General features: G+C 44.5%; 1 long non-coding RNA gene across 1 annotated transcript; it reads right to left on the minus strand.

The window, feature by feature from the left end:
* Nucleotides 1-236: 236 nt before the first annotated feature.
* On the minus strand, nt 237-7,323 carry LOC122231717. The gene is made up of 3 exons (XR_006208946.1): nt 7,217-7,323; nt 6,258-6,865; nt 237-418 (listed from the first exon to the last, which is right to left on the minus strand). It is a non-coding gene; the product is annotated as an uncharacterized LOC122231717 (long non-coding RNA).
* Between the last annotated feature and the right edge of the window lie 1,728 nt (nt 7,324-9,051).

Below are 9,051 nucleotides of genomic sequence, written 5' to 3' on the forward strand. Positions count from 1 at the left end.
GATCGGACCCCCCATCAGGCTCTGCACTGACAGCATGGAGCCTGGTTGGGATCCTCTCTCTGTCCCTTTCTGCCCCTCCCCACCCTCTCATGTCCTACCCTTTTCAGTGGCTGTGAAGATAAAGAAGATATCATATGTGAAGTGAGTACCATAACACCTGTGTTAGTTACCTAGGGCTGGGTAACAAATTGCCCTGGAACATATCAGCTGGAAACAAGAGTATTTATTGTCTCACCAGTTCTGTGGGTCAGGAGTCTGGGAGCAGCTAGGCTGGGTCTGTCACAATCCCGCAACCAAAGTGTCAGCTCAGCTACAGTCATCCCCAGGATTTGCTCCCATGCTCTCATAGGAGCCTCTCTGGGTGCTGTCTCCTAGTATGGCAGCTGGCTTCCCCCAGAATGAGCAATCCAAGAGGCATCTAGAAAGAAAGTTGAAAACAAGTGACAGTCTTCTCATAACACAATCTCAGAAGTGACATCTCATTGCTCTAACCATACTCTGTTTGTTGGAAGTAAGTTATTGGTTCCTGCTTACACTCAAGAAGAAGAGATTACAGAGGAGGCAGGGGTCAATGAGGCCATCTTAAAAGTCTGTCACCACAGAACCCGAGTGTGGTAAGGGTAACATAGCTAACATTTAACATGGTTTCCTATTGTGTATTTGATCTTAGTTCTCACACAGTACTGTGAGGGAGGTAGAATGGTCAGCCTCATTGAGTGGATGAGGAAACTGAGGTAAGGAGAGGTCAAGTAAGTCTAGGAAAGCCCCACAGTTAGCATGTAGCATCCCTAGTCTTCAAACAAGTTCATCTGAACCCATGGCCTTTATTTAAAAACTTTTTAATGTATATTTATTTTTGAGAGAGACAGAGACAGAGACAGAGCAGGGGAGGAGCAGAGAGAGAGGGAGACCCAGAATCCGAAGCAGGCTTCCAGCCCCGAGCTGTAAGCACCGAGCCCGACACAGGTCTCGAACTCACGAACTGCGAGATCATGACCTGAGCTGAAGTCAGACGCTCAGCCAACTGCCCCTGAACCTATGGTCTTAAGCTTAGTGCTAAACTTCCTCTGACAGACGAGTTTAATAAACGCTAGGTGTTGTCATTAAACGCAGGGACAGCAAGTGGTAGACAATACTCAAAAAGCAGAATTGGAGGAAGAACTCAGGAGATGGGTAGCTTGATTCACGAAATGGAGACAGGAGCTGAAGTTTCACATCCAGGAAAAAACACAGCAGTTTCCCGTGAGTGGAGCCCAGTGAGGATGGCCATCGAGAGAGCATGCGGGAGGTTAAAAGTCATGGGTCAGGCTCAGAAAAGGAAAAGTCTTGCTAAAGTATCAGAGCCTTACAACGAGGGACAGCAGCTGAGGCAAGGACGCCTGGGCCAGAGCCATAGAGCCTTCAACATTTGCCACAATGCAAAACATATGCTGTGATTTTTTTTTTTTCCTAACACGGAGGCTTTCAAGGGTAAAAAATTTTGGCCTGGAACTCCCAGACTAAGTTATTGGTTTTGGCCTGAGAAAAAAAAAAGAGCATTTACTGAAATGACATGCACCCTTTCATCTATCTCCCTATATTTTAAAATATTGGTTTAAACACGATCCACGACTCAAGGGCCGAGCTCGCATCACATCCCTGGAAATGAAGTAATGACTCTCCATGTGACATCTGGCAAACTGTCCCGGGACTCCAGGCCTTGGGAACACTTGTTATGCTTCCAGCAAAAACAAGTTGTTAAAGGACGAAGGAGCAGTCTCTCTCTTCTAAACTAAACATGTGGTCAGAACATGTGGTCAGAGGACAGGAAACAGCAGAGAAAGGTAATTTGATTTGGACCCATGCTTGCTCGTTACGTCCAAATAGTCACAAAGGAAGCCACAGCTGGTGTTCAGATAATCAGCCGATAGTACCGACAGAGCCATAACAGTGTGTCGTTGAATTCTCCAAGGAAAGAAAGAGAGAGAGAGAAAGACAGAGAGAGAGAGAGAGAGAAAGAGAGGAGTTCTTGATCACTCTCTAACTCTGGGCCAGAATATGGAGTGCCGAAGTACGAATAACACGTAATAAGCTCTTTTATTCACAATGTGTGACTCATTTTAAGAAATGCAGTGTGAAGTTTTTAAACTAGAGAATGAATTATTTGGAGCATGACTTTATCGCATTCATACGTGTTGTTTAATTTAGGAAAGGATTCTGTTAAGCCATCAGGGTTTTTATTCCTCAGAAGTTTGCTAAGAATCATGGCATTGTAAGGTTCAGGAGGCCAGAGTAGATCTGGGAAGGGCTGACTGGGGACAGGACCAGGGAAAGAGCTCACCTTGCCTCTAGGAAATAAAGTTTGACTTGATCACACTACCGATCGGTCAGAAATAAGGTTGGGACAAGGACCAGGCTGGCTGCAAAATGGAATTTGCGTATAATGGTTGTGGTTTGGAAGAGAGTAGGACAAGCACATCCTCTTTCAGGAGTCCTTACGTTATATTTATCGCATTTCCCTCATCCTAGAGAAATCTGAATGAAGCTCTTTCTACCTGAAGAGAATCTGAGGCAAAGTTCTTGTAAGGCGGTAGGATCTCTGAGGTGTTGAAAACCATGGAATTCTATTATTTTCTTTGAGTACTAGGACACCACAAGTTCACACTTCACCAGCTCAGTCCGCACACTACATCCAAATACACACTCTTCGAGGGGAGAGTCCAGTCTACGCCATATTTGTGCTTCCTGCTCTGCCCAAGGTGCTGGGTGAGCTGCCGTGAACGTTGAATGGGAACCCCTAGCATATCAGCCGCAAGGGCTTAGATCCACAGCCTGATACCTCCCCCCTCCACTTCTCACCACCCGAGTATATCATCCCCAAAAACAGCAGTCAAAAGCACGCAAGGAAGGCTTCTTTGGAGTCCTAACTGACTCACGGAAGCATATATCCATTAATTAATTGATGGACTTGCTTATGGAGCACCTTCATGTTGGGCACTGTCCTAGGTTCTAAGGATCAAAAGATAAACAAGACACAATACCTTTCCCAAAATGGCTTTTTTTTTTTTTTTTTTTGGTACACTAAAAGCATGATTCAATTTAGAAAACTTCTGTTTATAATGCACTTACCGGAAACACACGTGTTGACTACAGTTGTGTACATCTAGAGTCAAACGAGCAAACCAACAAGAAAGCATTCAAAGTGTATCACGTATCCATATAGGATGGATTTGCCATCTTGGCAAATGAAGTATAACACACATACGTGAACAGCCATGGCACAGCCAAAACTATAAATACAGACACTGCTTAACAAAATCTCTAACACTGAAGACTGGGGCTCTGGATCTATTTTCTGACTTGCTGCTGAGCAAGTCGTCTGTAAAATGGACGAATAAAAATTGCCTCACATTATTGTAGTCTCCACACTTAGCCTATAGTAAAATGATAAATCCTTCTTTTTGTTGCGGTTGTGGGTTGTTTTGTTGTTATTGTTGTCGTGTTTTGAGAGAGAGAGAGAAGGAGAATGAGCAGGAGAGGGCCTGAGAGGGGTGGGGGGACAGAGGACCCGAAGTGGGCTCTGTGCTGACAGCAGAGAGCCCGATGTGGGGCTCGAACTCACAAACTGCAAGATCACGACCTGAGCCAAAGTTGACGTTTAACCAAGTGAACCGCCCAGGTGCCCCCAATTCTTCTCAAATAGATTAACTGAGTAAATACGGATCTCATCTGTGTTATTAAATGTGTTCTAATTCTCTCAGAATACAAAGAACCCTAAGAGATCATCCTTCGTAAGGATGCATGTGAAATCACTCATGTACTCAACAAATAGGTGGCGAGACCGTGCCCTGTCCTGGTCACTGTGGAGCCAGTGGTGAACAGACTGACACACTCTGGAGTGAGGCCAGTTATAAGTTTATTCCAGGAATCTAGGTAAGATTTTTTTTAAAAGATTTTATTTTCAAGTAATCTCCACACCTAACGTGGGGCTCGAACTCACAACCCAGAAATCAAGAGTCACACTACTCCACCGACTGAGCCAACCAGGTGCCCCTCTAGGTAATATTTTTAAGAGACTTCAAATAATATATGGTTGAGCCTTGGGCCTGTTTCATCATCTTACCTCATGAGTGGGAAATGATCCTATTTTCATCTATAATAATTTTGCTTCTCCCTTCCTTCCAATCCTCTTGGTATCTTCTACATTATTTTTTGGTCAAGCCATCGGCATTAGAGTAATCCCTTTCAGGAATGATATTTAAATACATTTTACAGGGGTGCCTGGGTGGCGCAGTCGGTTAAGCGTCCGACTTCAGCCAGGTCACGATCTCGCGGTCCGTGAGTTCGAGCCCCGCGTCAGGCTCTGGGCTGATGGCTCGGAGCCTGGAGCCTGTTTCCGATTCTGTGTCTCCCTCTCTCTGACCCTCCCCCGTTCATGCTCTGTCTCTCTCTGTCCCAAAAATAAATTAAAAAAAAAAAATACATTTTACAAACAGTACAGCTTTAACAACAAGCTGATATGGGCCACAGGACTAAAGCCCAGTCCTGGACGTAATCTCTTGAGACCCTGGACTGTGAGGAGAGGCTGGGAAGGGTCATGGGTGGGGGCTGCAAATAGCAGAGTGATGGAAGGGGTTGAGGCTCAGGACAGTGTCTATGCACCAAAGCTGTCAGCTGGGATTTCAACAAGGCCACAGATGCTAAATAAAGCACTTGCATACCCAGTGTCTGGCTACCACAGAGCTCCAAGCAATGCTAAGCTTTAGGAACATTTCCTCTGCTTCCACGATACTCTGAGAAATTAAACCGGCCATCTGTATAACCCATATTTCAAAGTGGCCATGTGTAGACTTGTACGTAAGCTCTTGATTTTTGTTAAAATGGCAACTTCTGGTTTGCGTCATACCTAAAACTGGGTAGAAATTAAAGACCTTTGCTGTTTCCCATTCTCCATTGGAAAGAGTGGTTTCAGCCTCTGATGTCTGCTTTCATAGTGGTTACACCCAAGGACCTAGTCATGAGGATTGCCCAAAATGGCAAGAAGCTGCCATTTCAGTCACTGTTGTATCTTGTTTACATAGGCTGTTATTTGTTTAATAGAATAGGCTGGATTGCTTCTGGTTGTTTGGGGTTAGAACAGAGACTTAAGGAGAGCAAATCAGCTTGTTTATCTTTAGTTCAAAACAAGAGAAGAAGCTAACCTTACTATAAAGCACTGGGGGATCCTGGATTGCCTCAAGGGTTCAGGTGAAGGACGCCGCGGAAGGTGGCTGTTCCTGAGACCGAGTCAAAAGACAGGGTCAAAGGCAGGAAGGCCTCTTCGTGAGGATATATAGCCCAGTGGGCGTGCCTGCTCTTGCGATAGTTTGAGGAAAAGTCCCCTGAGCACTCAACTGAGAAAGACCAGGAGGACAAGAAATCATTCCAAAGAAAAATAATGTAGAAAACAATCCTGTTTCATTTGGACCCCTGGTTTTTGCTCTGGATTAAGGGCCAATTATAGTATTAATTCATTAAACACAATGAAAAGGAATTCTTTTCATTTTTAATTGTAAAAATTTTTAATTAAGTTTATTTATTTATTTATTTATTTATTTATTTAGAGAGTGTGTGTGTGTGTGTGTGTGTGTGTGTGTGTGAGAGAGAGCTAGAGCAAGAGAGGGGAGGGGGAGGGGCAGAGAGAGAGGGAGAGAGAAAGGATCCCAAGCAGGCTCTGCTCCAACAGCACATACCCCAATGTGGGGCTCAAACTCATGAACCGTGAGATCATGACCTGAGCCGAAATCACAAGTCAGATGCTTAACCGACTGAGCCACCCCGGTGGCTTAGAATGTAACAGACCATCTTAGAATGTAACAGACCATCAATGGCCTCAGCACTGTCTCCCCACTTTCTAGCATCATACCTATCACGAAGGAAGCACCCTGAGGAAAAAAAAATTCTTGAATGAATTATGACAAATTCATAAATACAGCCTAAAAATAGAGAGTCTAAATGTCGACTTCCTACACTATGACATTCCCATGGAGTGGCTTCAATTTCCTGGGCAGTTTTGCAACAAAAGTTAATTGGCTTTGTCAAGTGTGATCTCTCATCCCATGGCCACTTTCACAACACACCATTTATTAGCAGATGAGAGTTATATAGCGATAAGTAAGCAAAACACTCAGATTCATTCATTTCTCTTCCGGCAAGCATGCATCATGTCAAACGCGGTGTTGGGGGCCCAGCGTACAACTGAACAAGAAAGAATCGGCTCGTGGCCTGGAAGAGCATACCTTCTGTTGCTCAGACTGTGGAAAGGGCCAGAATGCAAGGCGGAGTGATTCTCTCTAGCTTACTATTATCTCTGATTACTACGTGCCGTGGATAGTCGCTGCCTCCGGCTGAAAACTACAGAGGTTAAGGTCTCCTGCGTGCACGTGGCAGTTAGCACATCTGAAACCTCTAGGAAGCCCGTCTTCTCTTCTTCCTAGAACCAGCGTCACTTCCTTATATTGGGGAGGCGCTCTTATAGACATCTTCCATTTTTGGCCCATAGCAGAAGAGTTGAGAACTTCTCATTTGCTCCGGTTTTTCACAGAACAACAGTGAAAAGACCTGAAGCTCCGGCAACCGGCCCATTTTCAGTAGAGTGCTTGCTAGAACTTATTTTTTCCAAAACCAGACATAAATCCGTGTTGTCTGTACAACATGCATAGGCCCAGTTTTCTCTGGAAAACAATAGCTAACATGTGAAGGTCAGCTCATCGGTGTGGTTCAGGGCCAGGAACATGGCCAAGTAGCTGCCCGCGCAGGGCTGGCAATGATCTGTGGTGTGTCTGGACCCACTGTGCTGTCGGCCGTTGTAACCACTGTAGGGCCTCGCCCTTGTCCATGGGGCTGCCTGTGTAACAAGCAAGCAAACAAAAGGCATTATTGACAGGGTTGTTCACAAAATTATTGAACCAAGAGAGGACATCCAAGATCAAGAAGCTGGGGCATTGAAAGCAAAAAGGGAAACTAAGATGGGGTGAGGGAAAGGCTGAAAGTGGACAATCCAATATCAGGGCCAAGAACCAATCCGCTGCATGAAGGGATACAGAGATGCCCGATGCTCAGGTGCAGAGCCAGAAGGATGTGAGAACGGGCTTGGGAACACCCAGCACGGGTTCAGATTCTTACGCCCTGACACAAAACGGCAGATTTTGGCAGTATGGAGAAAGTGTGGACACAGGTAGAAAACCCCTTCACTTACTTGCGTGGATAACATGACTCGCTATGGGAAGAATTCTGCATTCAGTTCGCTTTCCCACTTGATGAACCTCCGAGCTCCTGTCTTCTCCCCTTCCTCCCTAGGGCACACTAGACACCCTGTAATCATTAAGAGAAGGCTCTTCGTCAGCTTGCGCCCCTTTTTGTCAGTTCCCGACTGTAATTTGAAATACAGGCATACCTCAGAACTACTGCAGGGTTGGTTCCGGACCGCTTCAGCAAGGCGAGTATCTCAGTAAAGCGAGTCACATGAATCGTTTGGCTTCCCAGTGCACGTAAGAGTTGTGGTTACGCTATATTGTAGTCTATTAAGTGTACAATATCAGTATGTCCAAAAAAGAATCTACGTATCTTAATTTAAAAATACTTTATTAGGGCACCTGCGTCTCCCTCTCTCTGTGCTCCTCCCCTTTTCATGCTCTCCCTCTCTCAAAATAAATAAATAAATAAACCTTAAAAAGAAACAAATAAATAAAATAAAAATATTGATGCAGAGACATGAAATGAGCAAATGCTGTTGCAAATATGGAACCAACAGGCTTGCTTCCCACAGGTTTGCCACAAACCTTCAATTTGTAAAAAAAAAAAAAAAAAAAAAAAAAAAAAAAAAAAAAAAAAAGGCAATATCTGCAAAGAACAATTCAGTGAAACACAATAAAACAAGGTATGCCTATAGTGGTAAAAGGGACAGAACAATCAACAATTGTGACTATCAGGGCACCTGGGTGGCTCAGTAGGTTAAGCATCCGACTTCTGCTCAGGTCATGGTCTCGAAGTTCGTGAGTTCAAGCCCCGCGTCAGGCTGCGTGCCGACAGCTCAGAGCCTGGAGCCTGCTTCAGATTCTGTGTCTCCCTCTCTCTCTGCCCCTCCCTCAGTCACACTCTCTCTGTCTCAAAAATGAATAAACTTTAAAAAAATTTAAAAAATAATTGTGACTATCAATGGGATGGGGATCAATAGTGCGCTCAATCATCCAGATGCTTAAACAAACCTAGACTTTACTTTCCCCGCCAAGAAAACATTGAGAATCGCACAAGCATTTGAGCACACTGAGTTGCAAATCTTGTTCAGTCATGTGACTGTACAAGTTACTGAGTCTATGTCCTATTCTTGGGTATTTGGCTGTTTCCAACTTACTGTGATTGTAGAAGAATGCTGATATAAATGCTCATGAATTCTTGGAAGCATCTTTCGGGGCTCCCTGATAAGAGAAATGGATTTCTGCCACACTGTTTTCTATCACCCCATTGAGATGCAACGTTTCAGATCGCTCCTTTTGATAAATGATCACCGACTCCTGCTTCCATAAAATCACATCCCAGCCAGAGTTCATGGCCCCATCGGGCCTCTGTTTGTCTGAGAAGAGAGAAAAGATTCACAGCAGACACTCCTTTAGATTTATATTTTCACATAAGTCTTTTTGTGGCCAAAGATGTTGCCTATCCACTTACAACAGCAAGTTCATAGTGAGACACAGTGAGAAAAAAGGCTTGTATAAAACTTCGTGCCTCGGACCTAGCGAGGTGTGAACGTTGCCACTTTAACTTCAGTGACTGTGCACCTGATATGAACACCATGGCTAAATATCACGACTTTGCGATCATTTGAAGCATTTGGAACCCACATTTTTAAAATCTGGGTACAACTGTCAGTGTTTCCTAACGCCTTGTCTATCCATAGTTAAAATGTGGGCGAAGCATTATCCGGAAATTAAGGAGACAGTAGGCACGCCTTTTCGCTCTTCCAATGGCGTGATACGAGGCTTGAACTGCTTGTGTACTGGACCTCAAACTTCAGATTTTCCCATTTGGGGCCAG

Source organism: Panthera tigris, chromosome D2, assembly GCF_018350195.1.
Source record: "Panthera tigris isolate Pti1 chromosome D2, P.tigris_Pti1_mat1.1, whole genome shotgun sequence".
NCBI lineage: Eukaryota > Metazoa > Chordata > Mammalia > Carnivora > Felidae > Panthera > Panthera tigris.